Source organism: Hyla sarda, chromosome 4 (genome assembly GCF_029499605.1).
Source record: "Hyla sarda isolate aHylSar1 chromosome 4, aHylSar1.hap1, whole genome shotgun sequence".
NCBI classification, from domain to species: domain Eukaryota; kingdom Metazoa; phylum Chordata; class Amphibia; order Anura; family Hylidae; genus Hyla; species Hyla sarda.
In genome coordinates, this window is record NC_079192.1 from 129288981 (window position 1) to 129306170 (window position 17190).

General features: G+C 43.5%; 2 long non-coding RNA genes across 2 annotated transcripts; one reads left to right on the plus strand and one right to left on the minus strand.

Annotated features, from left to right (window-relative positions):
- Nucleotides 1-201: 201 nt before the first annotated feature.
- LOC130366905 (uncharacterized) lies at nucleotides 202-2028 on the minus strand. The gene is made up of 3 exons (XR_008891988.1): nucleotides 1816-2028; nucleotides 1355-1460; nucleotides 202-1266 (listed from the first exon to the last, which is right to left on the minus strand). It is a non-coding gene; the product is annotated as an uncharacterized LOC130366905 (long non-coding RNA).
- A 2193-nt stretch (nucleotides 2029-4221) lies between these two features.
- On the plus strand, nucleotides 4222-5872 carry LOC130366906 (uncharacterized). The gene is made up of 3 exons (XR_008891989.1): nucleotides 4222-4434; nucleotides 4790-4895; nucleotides 4984-5872. It is a non-coding gene; the product is annotated as an uncharacterized LOC130366906 (long non-coding RNA).
- Nucleotides 5873-17190: the final 11318 nt, after the last annotated feature.

The window sequence follows — 17190 nt, forward strand, 5'->3', positions numbered from 1 at the left end:
ACTAGAGATGGCAGAATCCAGTTACCAGATTTACGTTTCAGACAACCAATAAAGAATGCAGGTCTCATCTCTCAAGTCTTTGCTGTATTTCAAACAGCTATACATCACTAAGGGGAATCAGTGACTTAATGCTTTGTATTCAGATCTACTTTGCAAACCCTACATATAAAACATTTTCTATCTTTCTATCTCCTATCTATCTATCTATCTATCTATCTATCTATCTAATGTGAATAAAAACGGCACAACCAAAATCCAGAAGAAAAGTGAGATGAGGGGTGCCCGCATAGCTGGAACCTGGGTCCACCGGTTCCTTAATCCAGACAATAGCAAATATGATGCAGCACTCCACAGGTTGCGAAAAAAAGGTGGTTTTATTCCATCATGTGCATAGACAACGTTTCACCAGCCTCACGCTGGCTTTTTCAAGTGAATCATAGTGATACTGGTGGGTATTTATAGACCGCCCACTAGGTCATGTGACAAAGGTAATACATGATTGACATATGTAAATAAAGAGGTCATCAGAAAGCATTGTGCAAACAATAATATAAATAATATAAATCATCATCTATAGTGTTAAATACAAATAAAAGGACATCAGATCATCATCTAATATAGAATTACCGGTATTTAAGCATAATACATCAAAGTGCACTGGTAGTGATCTGTAAATCCGTGACGAGATGTGAATGCCTTCCGGGGTCCTGCCGCGATGTATCCCGGTCACAGGCGCCAATGCGCCGGACGTGATGTGCGCATCGCTGAGGAGTAGAAGCATTTCCGGGTTCGGGTGGAGCGTAACACCAGGAGCGCGTCCTCGCATCCATGGCAACCCGACTCCGGACTTAGACGTGGCTTGCGCATGCTCAGATAAGTTCATATCCTGTCAGTGAGGATTATCCCCATGCGAAAAATGAGGCCATATCAATATCGCTGTATAGATCACAGGGTGTATATAGCTTGATTGAATAATATTAAATAAAGGCATAATGTATCCATTCCTGGGGGACAGCAAAAGGTCTAGTGAGGGCTGAAAGTAAACACAGCATACACAGAGCAGGTAAGTAAACAAAGGGAAGTGCGGTCACTGTTGCTAGGGCTGGGGTTCCATACCTTGTGGTTGCCCCTAGCAACCGGCCGTAGTATGTAAAGGCAGCAGAAAAAAGGAAAGTAAGTAAATCAGAGGGAATACAGTCCCTGATACTTGGACTTAGGCTCCAAAATTCGGGGTTGTCCTTGGCAACCGACCATAGTAGTAACAAGCTGCGAAAATAGAAAAGAGGGTAATGACTAGCTCCAGTCGGCGTGTTTGGGCCGACTCCACTCTCCATACATACTAAGATGAGTTTACCGGTGTATATGAACCGGGACCGTTCTGGCATCAGCATATGTGGACCAAGATTTCCTCGGTGTGTATGGACCGATATCTGTTTCACAGTAAGATGTAGAATGAGAGGCTAAAAAATAGAGAAATGAAAGTTGTTAGAGCAACCTAGCAAACTCAACCATGCAAAGACATTTGTTAATGTGCGTAGATACCGTGGTCCATAGCGTATCGGGTTCTATATTCAGGGGGTGTCTCATGAGTATTGTCCATGGACATGGACTATCTCTGCACCTATGAAGTGGTAGCCCCATGCACATCGGGTGTTCAACCCTTCAAACCCTGTAGCCCACGCTATCTTAGGACCTGAATCTAAGTCGCACCCACATGCATGAACATTCACACTGGAGTATAGGTAGTCAGTTAATAGGTCCAGTTCTCAAAAGTATAAAAAGGCAAGTATGTGGAGGGGGAGTAGAGTCAATTACCCAAAGAACAAGAAGTAAAGATTAGTAGTAGCCGAATATTTGGTTGCTGTTTCCTCAGGAATATATAATCGGAATACAATATGTGAGGTGGAGTGACGTCAAGGCAGGTACCCGGAAGGCATGTGAACTAAAACAAAAATTTAGAAAAAAGAAATTAGTAGCAAGAATAAATCACTATTCACCTCTAGCAGGGTTAATACCCCCCAACATACAGGGCTAAACCCCATTAGCGCCTCAACATCTTAGGTAAGACAGTGAACTCTACATTGAGTCCATTAGGTTTAAGTGTATTAAGGCTGTGGATCCACTTGAGTTCTCTAACCTGGAGGGATGCTATTCTATCACCCCCTCTTTTTGGGGGAGGAATATGGTCAACTATCATGCATTTCAGATCTGATTCTGTGTGTCCAGCTTCGGTAAAATGTTTAGACACAGGGAGGTCCAAACGTTTTTTTCTGATTGAATACCTGTGTTGGTTCAATCTTGTCCTGAAATCATTTTTCGTTTCACCTACATATAGGTGTTTACATGGGCACCAAAGGATGTACACAACATAATCACTATCGCACGTTAAGTAGAATTTAATGGGGAATTCTTTCTGAGTGTCAGGATGTATGAACGTGGTGCCTTTTTGTAAATACTTGCATGTAACACAGCGCAAACAGGGAAAACACCCCTTAGCTTTTACAGACAAATATTTCTGTTGTTTACCCGGTCCAGAGATGTCAGCTTTGACCAAGTGGTCTCTGAGGTTACGTGCTCTACGGTACGACATGAGTGGAGGAATTTGGAATTCCCTAATCTGTGGATAACTGTCTTTCACCAGATGCCAATGTTTCTTAATGGTTGCTGCTATGTTACTAGAGACTTCGTTGTAGGTGGAGATGAATGGTATTCTCATGGATTGGTCTTTCTTATGTGTCTTGAATTTGCCCATATGTCTTTCTGTTCTAACTTGTTGTACATGTCTAGAAATGATGTGTTTGGGATAGCCCCTCTCACTGAACTGTTTGACCATTCTGTCAACTGCGGCATCAAATTTATGGTCAGTATCAGTGATGCGGCTGGCTCTTAATAGTTGGCTATAAGGTAATGATGAGATCATAGATCTAGGGTGTGATGATTCAAATCTGAGTAGGGTATTGCAATCAGTAGGTTTATGGTAAAGATCTGTAGTCAGTCCGTTATTGAGAATGGACACCTGAGTATCCAGAAAATTAACTGTATTATCTGAGTGTGATAATGTAAACTGGAGATTGGGGTCGACACTATTGAGGTAGTTATGAAATGTCTTCCTCATCTGGACAGGCAAAACAGAAGAACTGACTGACTTTCATAACTACCTCAATAGTGTCGACCCCAATCTCCAGTTTACATTATCACACTCAGATAATACAGTTAATTTTCTGGATACTCAGGTGTCCATTCTCAATAACGGACTGACTACAGATCTTTACCATAAACCTACTGATTGCAATACCCTACTCAGATTTGAATCATCACACCCTAGATCTATGATCTCATCATTACCTTATAGCCAACTATTAAGAGCCAGCCGCATCACTGATACTGACCATAAATTTGATGCCGCAGTTGACAGAATGGTCAAACAGTTCAGTGAGAGGGGCTATCCCAAACACATCATTTCTAGACATGTACAACAAGTTAGAACAGAAAGACATATGGGCAAATTCAAGACACATAAGAAAGACCAATCCATGAGAATACCATTCATCTCCACCTACAACGAAGTCTCTAGTAACATAGCAGCAACCATTAAGAAACATTGGCATCTGGTGAAAGACAGTTATCCACAGATTAGGGAATTCCAAATTCCTCCACTCATGTCGTACCGTAGAGCACGTAACCTCAGAGACCACTTGGTCAAAGCTGACATCTCTGGACCGGGTAAACAACAGAAATATTTGTCTGTAAAAGCTAAGGGGTGTTTTCCCTGTTTGCGCTGTGTTACATGCAAGTATTTACAAAAAGGCACCACGTTCATACATCCTGACACTCAGAAAGAATTCCCCATTAAATTCTACTTAACGTGCGATAGTGATTATGTTGTGTACATCCTTTGGTGCCCATGTAAACACCTATATGTAGGTGAAACGAAAAATGATTTCAGGACAAGATTGAACCAACACAGGTATTCAATCAGAAAAAAACGTTTGGACCTCCCTGTGTCTAAACATTTTACCGAAGCTGGACACACAGAATCAGATCTGAAATGCATGATAGTTGACCATATTCCTCCCCCAAAAAGAGGGGGTGATAGAATAGCATCCCTCCAGGTTAGAGAACTCAAGTGGATCCACAGCCTTAATACACTTAAACCTAATGGACTCAATGTAGAGTTCACTGTCTTACCTAAGATGTTGAGGCGCTAATGGGGTTTAGCCCTGTATGTTGGGGGGTATTAACCCTGCTAGAGGTGAATAGTGATTTATTCTTGCTACTAATTTCTTTTTTCTAAATTTTTGTTTTAGTTCACATGCCTTCCGGGTACCTGCCTTGACGTCACTCCACCTCACATATTGTATTCCGATTATATATTCCTGAGGAAACAGCAACCAAATATTCGGCTACTACTAATCTTTACTTCTTGTTCTTTGGGTAATTGACTCTACTCCCCCTCCACATACTTGCCTTTTTATACTTTTGAGAACTGGACCTATTAACTGACTACCTATACTCCAGTGTGAATGTTCATGCATGTGGGTGCGACTTAGATTCAGGTCCTAAGATAGCGTGGGCTACAGGGTTTGAAGGGTTGAACACCCGATGTGCATGGGGCTACCACTTCATAGGTGCAGAGATAGTCCATGTCCATGGACAATACTCATGAGACACCCCCTGAATATAGAACCCGATACGCTATGGACCACGGTATCTACGCACATTAACAAATGTCTTTGCATGGTGGAGTTTGCTAGGTTGCTCTAACAACTTTCATTTCTCTATTTTTTAGCCTCTCATTCTACATCTTACTGTGAAACAGATATCGGTCCATACACACCGAGGAAATCTTGGTCCACATATGCTGATGCCAGAACGGTCCCGGTTCATATACACCGGTAAACTCATCTTAGTATGTATGGAGAGTGGAGTCGGCCCAAACACGCCGACTGGAGCTAGTCATTACCCTCTTTTCTATTTTCGCAGCTTGTTACTACTATGGTCGGTTGCCAAGGACAACCCCGAATTTTGGAGCCTAAGTCCAAGTATCAGGGACTGTATTCCCTCTGATTTACTTACTTTCCTTTTTTCTGCTGCCTTTACATACTACGGCCGGTTGCTAGGGGCAACCACAAGGTATGGAACCCCAGCCCTAGCAACAGTGACCGCACTTCCCTTTGTTTACTTACCTGCTCTGTGTATGCTGTGTTTACTTTCAGCCCTCACTAGACCTTTTGCTGTCCCCCAGGAATGGATACATTATGCCTTTATTTAATATTATTCAATCAAGCTATATACACCCTGTGATCTATACAGCGATATTGATATGGCCTCATTTTTCGCATGGGGATAATCCTCACTGACAGGATATGAACTTATCTGAGCATGCGCAAGCCACGTCTAAGTCCGGAGTCGGGTTGCCATGGATGCGAGGACGCGCTCCTGGTGTTACGCTCCACCCGAACCCGGAAATGCTTCTACTCCTCAGCGATGCGCACATCACGTCCGGCGCATTGGCGCCTGTGACCGGGATACATCGCGGCAGGACCCCGGAAGGCATTCACATCTCGTCACGGATTTACAGATCACTACCAGTGCACTTTGATGTATTATGCTTAAATACCGGTAATTCTATATTAGATGATGATCTGATGTCCTTTTATTTGTATTTAACACTATAGATGATGATTTATATTATTTATATTATTGTTTGCACAATGCTTTCTGATGACCTCTTTATTTACATATGTCAATCATGTATTACCTTTGTCACATGACCTAGTGGGCGGTCTATAAATACCCACCAGTATCACTATGATTCACTTGAAAAAGCCAGCGTGAGGCTGGTGAAACGTTGTCTATGCACATGATGGAATAAAACCACCTTTTTTTCGCAACCTGTGGAGTGCTGCATCATATTTGCTATTATCTATCTATCTATCTATCTATCGCGACAGAAGAATACAGCAGCACACTGCTAGCACAAAGATATAGATAAAACATGAGTATATAGATGAAACATGAGTATATAGATAAAACATGAAAAGCTATACAGCTGTAGTGCAACAAATGAAAATATGAAATTGTGAAATTATGAAACAGTGAGGTACTTAGCTTGCAAATTTGGCGGCCAAATAGCTTGGACCGTCCCACCACGGTAAGGTGACCTCATTTTGGGACGGACCCTACACTATGAATATGCCTCTGTGTGAACAGTTCAGCAGGCATTACAGGATCTGAAACATCCAAGGCACCTTATATACACCGGATAGAGGTGGGTGGGGTGCAAGAGCCAACATGGAGGTAGCCACTCCCCCGTATGTGTAATACAACCAAAGAATAAGTTGGCCAGCACTATTGATTCCAAACTATTATATGGACCTGGCTTACAGGTGCAGGCTGCTGGGCTAAATATACAGCAACAGGAGAATACAGGAGGATACAGCTGTATTCTCCTGTTGCTGTATATTTAGCCCAGCAGCCTGCACCTGTAAGCCAGGTCCATATAATAGTTTGGAATCAATAGTGCTGGCCAACTTATTCTTTAGTTGTATCTATCTATCTAGTTTGCACATACAACAACTCCCTCATGTAGGATGCATACCCTGCTGCCCTGGGCACCAAGTCTAAATACACTCCATATTATGTGTAAAGCTGCCAAACTAGCGATGCATGAATGTTGCCCCACTTTTCCATGGTTTTTCAAAACTTACCAAAAGTCATTTATCAAGCTATTCATATTTTTATTTTTTTATTTTGAAAATAACACTAGGCATACCTTTTGTTTTTGGCCTAAAGTAGAGCCATATTCACTTTTTGGTAAATCTGACTACTATGCATCAGTATTAATAATTTATCATAATTGCTTAAAAATAATCATAGTCAACTTTTCAAAAGTGGTATAGGAGATTCGAAAAGGGGGTATATAAAGCAATTTATCTTATTCTTTTACATACAGCATGCCCCCAACATGCAGTATTTAAATAGTGTAAAGAACTGTGTCACATTCAGAGTGAATTTAGACCCCAGGCAACAGTAGATCCCCCTAAACAAATTCAGATCCCAAAGGACACTCCCTACATATCACACCTTATTTAAACAAATACATACTAAAAATATACAGCTCCCAGATTACCTATACAGATATCACATCAGACTCTCTAAGTATATATAACATAGACCAACAACCTAAAAAGGTATTGTAGATCCAAGACTGAACCCCTATGGTACACCAAATAGAAACCCCAAACCAAACTCCCTTAAAACAGACTCCAGATCTAAGACCCTAAGCAAATGCAAATGCAGGATCAGACCCTCTAGAGAAATACAGACCCTTCTGAACCCCTTAGCTAATACACATTCAAAACCAGATCCAGAGCTAATACATATTCAATACAATCCCAGACCAGACTGCTACATAATACAAACTTTAATCCAGACATACAGATACTCACCTCTCCCCAGTCCTACAATTAAGTTTACTTTCAGGCACTGTAATGATGTCCTGACATGGTTCTAGCATCAAAACTAGGTTGCAGGAATAGGGAGAGTTGAATATTTTGGACATGGTGTCTAGACTTGGGTGATCTCCCCTTTGTGTCAAAAGAACAGAAAAGGTATAGGTGTTCAGGGTAGTGCATAAAAATTAACTTTTATTTGGATCATTTAAAAATCACCCAAAAAAACGTGTTTGATTCCAACACCATTACAAAAATTGAATAGATGTAGACCATCAGGAGCAGTAACCTTCCAAGATCGGAGGAGACGCTCAAACTGTGCCACAGCTACTTACTAAGTAGCTGTTCCACTCATTCCCTAAGATCCACAAGGGAGTCTTTCCGCCACCGTTAAGACCTATCGTGGCAGGTATAGGCTCCCTTGTGGAACACTTGGGTGAGTGGGTGGACCACTACCTCCAGCCAATAACTAAAATAACTCCCACCTATATAAGAGACACTAAGCACATGATAAATATGTTGAATGACATCACATGTGGGCCAGACCTAGCTCTGGCCACATGTGATGTTGTTGCATTATATCCATCCATACCTTGGGACAAGGGCCTGGAGGCTATAACATACTGTCTGGACCAATATAGCACATACTCCCCTGGATTGAAGGAATTCATTCACATGGCACTTAATTTTTTATTACACAATAATTTTTTCATGTTTGATGGCCAGTAATACCTTCAATCCAGGGGAGCCCCAATGGGGGCAAAATATTCCCCTTCGTTGGCGAATATTTACATGATCTTTTGGGAGATTTGCGTGTTGTTCTCCGCCACAAATCCGTTCTCCTCCAATATCCAGTGGGCGGGTTGTTTTATTGACGACCTGCTACTGGTGTGGAGAGGAACGGAACCGGAATTCCTGTCATTTATGGATTATATCAATGAGAATACTTTCAACTTAAGGTTCACATTTCATTTTGACAGAGATACGGTTAATTTTTTGGATGTTTCCATCACGTGCCGGGGAGAAGGTTTTGAAGTAAGCCCATGTAGGAAAGAGACGGCAAGCAATTCAGGGCTTTTGGCTACATCCTGCCATCCACGGCACGTGGTGAGAAATATCCCCTTCAGAGAACTATGTCGCATTAAACGAAATTGTTCGGACCCAGACAGATTTGTAATGTACATTTGTAATGTAAAAGACATAGAAACAGCCATAAAAAGGGTGGATAGTATAGATAGAAAAGATCTTATCACGGAGAGTAGGAGAGAAAACAGAAGTAAATTAACGAAACGCAAACCAATTTTTATTACTTCTTACAGTTGGCAGTTTGCAGGCATCAGACAGATAGTGAACAAATACTTACCAGTTCTGGAAGTGGATCCACTTCTAAGAAGTGTTATAACGAATGGCATCGATGTGGTATCCAGGAGGGGGCTGTCTTTAGGAGCTAAACTATCTCCCAGTCTTTTTTTCAGTAAACCAGAAAAAAGGGCAGCCAACACCTGGTTAGACAGTGTGGGGAATTGGAGATGTGGCCACTGGAGATGTGTTACTTGCTTGCATATGAAAGAAGAAAAAGACTTTGAGTCCTATGTAACAAGTAAAAGATACACTATCAAAACATTTATAAATTGTAATACATCTTCGGTGGTATATCTTGCAGCTTGCACTGTATGCAAAAAGCAATATGTGGGCTGCACGGGCAATGATTTAAAAGAGAGAATCAAAAGACATATCTCAGATGCCCGTACAGATAAATACAACATCTCTGCCCTAAGCAAACACTTCAGAGATGAACATGGGGGAGAGGTCAATTACCTCTCAGTCATGGGCATCGAAAAAGTGAAAGGAGACATTAGAGGGGGAGATTTACGGAGAAAATTACTGAACAGAGAGACATATTGGATGTTCGTCCTGAGCACCAGATATCCTCACGGTCTAAATCATAGACTGGACCTTATAGTCACATATTAGTTCATGCTCTGGTGGATCGGGCGAACATCCTTATATGCAATAAACAACATCTTGTATATTTAATTAAATAAATAAATAAATGCATAATAAACCGCAATAAAGTTATATATTCTAGAGGTGAAGCCTGTATGATCATGCACAAACAAAATACAAATAGAATAAATAATAATTAAAAGCAAAACTATGTAAGTCTGTGCATGCTCACATCCTCCATAGTTAGACATAGAACAAATTTCAGACTGCATTTATGTCCAATGCGGCTTTGCTGCGATTTTGTTCTTATAAATTGAAAATGCACTTTTTATGTAGTCCAAGAGTGTTTTGTAGCAAAGTGAATATCTATAGATATAGAATTAATAACAAAAAAATATCAAATATTAGTAAATAATTATTTATACAACATATATCTGATAAGTGAAGATCATGTGATATGCAAAGATTAAAGTAAAGTAAAGCATTACCGATCATAGTAAGGAAATAAAGTACACGAGTTTGAATTTGCATGTGCTCTTCACTTTCAGATATAGAATACAATTCAGATTGCACTCATGTTGGGTGCGTTTTTTTGTCCTGCGATGTGCATATCTGTGTATATATATTTTTTCAATAAGGAACTTGACCATGTGCAATATTGGAGCATTTTGTATAAGTTATTTTGATTGTGTCCATACCCTCATACACAGTATATAAGAATATAAATATACCTTATAAGCCGGTGTTAATCTGTTACGGGATTTGGGTTTCTCCAAGGTCCGGTCCAGGTTTTTGTTTCTGTCTGTGACATCACTAAGGGGATGGTCAATTATTTTAGTATATATATGTGTTCTTACTTGTGAATAGTTACTCTATGACTAAGCGCAATAGCGCGAAACGCATCAGAGGTGTTCGTGCTATGTAACCTGTCTTCTACAAATAAAGTACCCGTTTTTACCGCATCCTGGTGCTGGACGTACTTTCTAATTTTACTTTGTAATACCATTAATAATTTCACTACAAAATCTTTTGCAGCTTCCGGTTCTACGCAGTGCAGTTTTCGGTAAAAATTGCACCTTATATTTATTCTGTAGGTCCATATGGTTGCAAGGATGCCCAATTTATATAGGTTCAATTTTATTTTACTACAAGTACATGTACATGCACCAAAATTAATATGTTGAAAAATGTCCTCTTCTGACCGCTATAACTTTTATATTTTTCTCTATGCAGTGCAGGTGCAGTATGAGGACTCATTTTTTTACCACCGTAATCTGACGTTTTTATTGGTACCTTTTTTGTTTTGATCTGACTTTTTGATCACTTTTTATTCATTTTTTTGTATGGTATAAAAAGTATATAAACTTCTCACGTGGTGGTACAGGGTGCCAGAGCTCCTTTCATGCTTCTACCCCTCAGTGCCCAATGTCCGTTGGAGATGCGGGGCCCCGGGGGATCAATTACACACATCTGGGTTGATTGCCCCTCTCTGGTATCCTACTGGTTGCAGGTACTGGACACTATCCACCGTTTCACAGCAGTCCGCCTGACTTGCGACCCGGCCTCCCTGCTCCTCTCAATCTTACCCAGCTCAGTACCTAAACACACTAGGCCCTTACTGTGCTTTCTATTGCTTGTGGCCCGCACAGTAATTCCCCGTCTCTGGAGATCCACTGTGCCTCCGACCCTTTCGTCTTGGCTTCAGGAAGTGGCGTATCTACACAGAATTGAGGAACTCCGCTCGGACTCCAATGTTTCCCACCGTAAATATACGGCAATCTGGTCCCCGTGGCTGACGTTGCTCCACTCGACAGAGTTCACATCCATGCACATACAATCTCAAACCCCTACTCCTCACCCTACTCTGATCACTTAACCTGTCTGCATGGAGGGGACTTGGACCTTTTATGGATTTTGCTTATACTGGATCCGGGACCGCCTTGGGTTGGTAAGTTCACCACTTAAATATGCACTGTGGACCGTATTCCTCTCTCTCTCCCTCTCTCTATCTCCCTTTCTCACTGAACTTTTTCTCTCTCCCTTCATTTTTCTTCTTTTTTCTCAGTTCCCCTTATCTTTATTTCTCCTTGTGCCTTTCCCACTACCCCCCACCCCCTGAGGAGGATAATGGTGACATGCAGACGAAACTCGATGATGATGAAGCCGATCGCTCTTGGGTTTCATCATCATCAGGAGAAGAGGGTTGCAGATTGCCCGTAAGGCAGCAGCTGAGCCAGCAAGGTGGTAGCATGGTGGACAGTCAGCATGGTGGCAGAAGTGGAAAGTCTGGAGCCAAACGTGCCCCGGGTAGACTATCTGCTTCGCAGCAGCCTACCTTCCCGGGAGGTAGTGGAACAGGGGTTTCTGGAGTCGGCGTCAGTAGCAGTCAATCAGTGGGGACTGTTGGTGAGAAAATCAGCTACTCGGCGGTGTGGCAGTTTTTCATCAAGCATCCGGAGGATGTTCACCTGGCCACATGCAAGATGTGTCGGCAGAAGGTGACATGTGGCCAGGGTCCCAATGTTGGCACCACAGCCCTGCGTCAACATATGCAGCATCACCATAAAGCAGCCTGGGAGAACCGTGGCTCTGATGTGGTGGTCTGGCCTGCTGCATCACCCAATATCATGCTGCTCCCTATTTCAGCCAGCCAAGGCTCCGTCACCTCAGCTGAATAGAGTTGTGTGTCATACCCATCTACTGTCGCTCCAGATGCTCCTGCTCCTCCTACTTTTAGTCATTCAAGAGACAACAGTAGGTGCCCACTCATCCAACGGCACAGAAGCTGAATGTGAATCTGTCCAAGTTGCTGGTGCTGCAGCCCCTCCCTTTTCAAGTGGTGGACTCTGCACCTTTCAGAGAACTGATGGCTTGTGCCAAGCCGTGGTGGAGAGTCCCAAGTTGTAATTTCTTTGCGAAGAAGGCAGTACCAGCCCTGCACAATTTTGTGGAAGAGAAGAGGGGCCAGTCCTTGAGCCTGATGGTGTGTACCAAAGTGCACGGTTGTGCTGACGTGTGGAGCTGTAACTACGATCAGGGACAATACATGTCCTCTGGGTGAATATGGTTCCTGCACAGACACAACAGCAACTTGGACAGGTCATGCCACTTCCACCTTCACGCTCTCAGGCCGTTGGTCCTGTGACAGTGCGCGACTCTGCCCTTCATTGTCCACCATGTCTTCAGCCTCCACTGCACGGACAAATCTCAGTGCCCCTCCAGCATACCATTTGTTCAGGTCACGCTGTTCTTCACATGGTTTGCCTTGGCGAATGGAGTTACACAGGGGAGGAACTGCAAAAATTCATTCATAAAGAAATCGAATCATGGCTTACTCCACGAAAACTGGCAATGGGAACCATGGTTACCGACAACGGAAAGAACATCTTGTCTCTGCTGCGACAAGGAAGCTGGAGGCATGGCACACGTGTTCAATCTGGTTGTCAAGCGGTTCCTGAAGTGTTTCCCCCATCTACAAGACATCCTAACAATGGGAAGGAAACTTTGTATGCACTTCAGCCACGCGTACACCACAAAGCACACCCTCCTTGAGATGCAGTGTCAGAACATTATCCCTCAACATAGTCTGATTTGCAACGTTTTCACTTGATGGAATTCCACCCTCCATATGTTGGACCGACTATATGAACAGAGAAAAACCATCACCAATTTCATGATGATCCAAGTGGATAGGGGCACTGCCGTTTGCTCAGGCCCTTTGAGGAAGGCACATTTTAGTCAGTCCCCAGGAATACAGAATGAACGACCTCATTCCACTGCTTCATTTACTACAACATGTGTTGGAAACGATTGCTGGTCAGGGCACTGGTGAAGAGGCGCCTACATCTCACAGCCACATGAGCCCTATGGGGGCTGAACTGGAGGAAGAGGAGGAGGGGGGGGGGCCCAGTGGAGCACAGTTTAAATTTCGCAAGATGTGCGGTTTTTCTAGTCATCTGACAGGGGAGAAGGAGCAGGAGCAGCCAGAGGAGCTAGAGGGTTATGAGGAAGGAGACAGAGGACCCAGACACACCGTGGCAATATGCAGTGGAGAAGGAGGCAGGGAGTCCCTCCGAGTCAATTGCACAAATGGCACAATGCATGTACACTTGCTTGCATTATGACCACCAAATGATCACCATTCAGCAGTGGGATGACTTCTGGCTCTCCACCTTATTGGACCCTCGCTACAGGCACAAAATTGGGGCCTTTTTTACACCCACTGAGAGCGAGGACAAACTAACCTACTACAGAGACATCCTACGTAGTCAGTTGGCCGATGTCTATCTGCGCCATTGTTCATCCTCTGGCAGGTCTGACTCAGGGGTCCCTCTGTGCTCACCTTCCACTGTCATGGCTGCTGGGGAGGGGTGGGGTGGCCGGAGCTGTACCAGCTCCATCAGCAGTAACCTGAGTCTACAGTCGCTGATGAGTAGCTTTCTTCACCCGCATTGTGAAGCAACTCATCAGCAGCAGGTAGACCTGGAGTAGGACCTGAACCAGCAGGTGGTGGGATACCTTGACATGACCATGCCAAGACACCTTGAAGATCCACTGGACTTCTGGGCAGCCAAACTTGATTTGTGGCCATAACTAGCCGAGTTTGCGATGGAAAAGCTGTCCTGCCCGGCCAGTAGTGTGCCATAAGAGCAGGCGTTTAGTGCAGCGGGGGCCATTGTAACCCCAAGGAGAACTCATCTGTCCACGAAAAATGACCTTTGTGAAGATGAATCAGGCATGTGTCAGCCAGGATTTCAACCCACCAATGTCTTATGCATCAGAGTAGATTGACCATGGTGCCACACCAACACTTCACAAATATTTATAGTGCAAAACATATTTAAGGTGATTCAGACATTCCTCCACATCAGACCACAAGGATTGAGGATATGCATTAGCTAAAACTTAACTTTTCTTAGAATAAAATATATGTACCCACAATTTTTTGAAATCAAACAAAAGGAAAGGTGTGCAAAAAACACCATGTGCCACTGACACCACCAAGTATTGATGTGATGCAAAGACCTCTAAAAGGTAGAAGGGAACAAAGAATAGTCCATTGTAACTGTTGGAGGTAAAAACTTCCCCTGTTCTTGGCAATTTTTACTCGCCCTAAAAAGGCCAGCTCCACACAGGAACCTCTCCCTATTTCCACCTACAAACACTGCCATTTCACAGGGTTTTTAGGTGGAAATAGGGAGAGTTTTCTGTGTGGGATCGCCCTTTTTAGCCAAGAAGGGAATTAGTAATGTGAGATTAGGGTTACAATGAACCATACGTTGTTCCCTTCCACCTTTTAGAGGTCTTTGCATCACATCAATACTTGGTGGTGTAGGTGGCACATGGTGTATTTTGCACACCTTTCCTTTTGTTTGATTTAAAAAAAATTTGGGGTACATATATTTTATCCTAAGAATATTATTAAAAGTTAAGTTTTACGTATTGAATATCCTCAATACTTACTTGTGCACACTAACACTTTCACAAAAGAGACCGATTTCTTCTGCCTACCTGCCTCAGCTACAATTTTGACCATGCCACCCGCCTGATGCCACACATCTGATGCCAAGTTTTCCTTTTTTCACCCACTTTCATCACCGAGTACTGGTATTGCCACCCACCGCCCCACTATGTCACTGGTTCCCTTTCAGGACACCTGATGCTGCTAATGCCACCTCCAGGCTGTCTCATACTGCCACCATGTGTTCTCCTCATGCTAATGCCAGCTCCAAGCTGTCTCATTCTGCCACCATATGTTCTCCTCATGCTGCTGCCACCTCCAAGCTGTCTCATTCTGCAACTATATGGTCTCCTCATGCTTCTGTCACCTCCAGGCTGTGTCATTCAGCCACTATATGGTCTCCTCATGCTGCCGCCATCTCCAGGCTGTGTCATTCAGCCGCTATATGGTCTCTTAATGCTGCTGCCACCTCCAGGCTGTGTCATTCAGCCACTATATTGTCTCCTCTTGCTGCCGCCAACTCCAGGCCATGTCATTCTGCCAGATTATGGTCTCCTCATGCTGCTGCCACCTCCATGCTGTGACACTGTGCCACCATGTAGTCTCCTAATGCTGATGGCACATTAAATAAAACTTTTTAGGTTATTCTATTTAAAATCTTCAATTTAAATGTTAAATAATATATTTAATCTTTTCAATTGTGAGGCCCTATAGTCTCGTCAGTCTGTTGCCACCTCCAGGCTGGGTCATTCAGCCACTATATGGTCAACTCATGCTGCCGCCACCTCCACGCTGTGTCGTTCATCCACTATATGGTCTCATCATGCTGCCGCCACCTTCACACTGTGTCATTCAGGCACTATATGGTCTCCTCATGCTGCTGCCACCTCAACGCTGTGTCATTCAGGCACTATATGATCTCTTCAATGCTGTCGCCAACTCCAGGCTGTGCCATTCAGCCATTATATGGTTTCCTCATGCGGCCGCCAACTCCAGGCTGTGCCATTCAGCCACTATATGGTCTCCTCATGCTGCCGCCAACTCCAGGCTGTGTCATTCAGCCCCTATGTGATCTGCTCTTGCTGCCGCCAAATCCAGGCTGTGTCATTCAGCCACCATATGGTCTCCTCATGCTACTGACAACTACAGGCTGTGTCATTCAGCTACTATATGGTCTCCTCATGCTGCCGCCAACTACAGGCTGTTTCATTCAGCCACTATATGGTTTCCTTATGCTTCTGCCACCTCCAGGTTGTGTCACTTTACCGCCATGGGGTCTCCTCATGCTGGCGGCACATGAAATAAAACTTTTTAGGTTCATCTATTTGAAATCTTCAATTTAAATGTTAAAAAATATCTTTAATCTTTTTATTTGTGAGGCCCTATGGTCTCGTCAGGCTGTTGCCACCTCCAGGCTGGGTCATTCAGCAACTATATGGTCTCCTCATGCTGCCACCACTTCCACGCTGTGTCATTTAGCCACTAAATGGTCTCCTCATGCTGCTGCCAACTCCAGACTGTGTCACTCAGCCACTGTACCGTCTCCTCATGTTGCCGCCAACTCCATGCTGTGTCATTCAGCCACTATATGGCCTGCTCTTGCTGCTGCCAACTCCCGGCTGTGTCATTCAGCCACTATATGGTCTCCCCATGCTGCCGCCAACTACTGGCTGTGTCATTCAGCCACTATATGGTCTCCTCATGCTTCTGCAACCTCCAGGCTGTGTCACTGCACCGCTATGTGGTCTCCTCATGCTGCTGGCAAATTAAGTAAAACTTTTTAGGTTTATCTATTTGAATATTCAATTTAAATGTTAAAAAATATATTTAATCTTTTCAATTGTGAGGTCCTATGGTCTAGTCAGGCTGTTGCCACCTTTAAGCTGGGTCATTCAGCCACTATATGGTCTCCTCATGCTGCCGCTACCTTCACGCTGTGTCATTCAGCCACTATATGGTCTCCTCATTCTGCCGCCACCTCCACGCTGTATCATTCAGCCACTATATGGTCTCCTCATGTTACCGCCACCTCCACGCTGTGTCATTCAGTCACTATATGGTCTCCTCATACTTATGCCACTTCCAGGCTCTGTCATTGTGCCGCTCTGTGATAGTGATTCTAATAGCATGGCCTCTAATTATGCATGTCATACTGAATAACAATGATTTCACTAACCCAGCACACACGCTATGCGTGTTACAGCAACGCAAAGTATTCTACACCTCTATGAAGGCTCATTGTAGGCCAGAAATAGCTGTTTTTAATACAGATTCGCTGTGAATAAATTCGGACCGAACCAAATTTATTTATAAAAATTTGGTGAATCG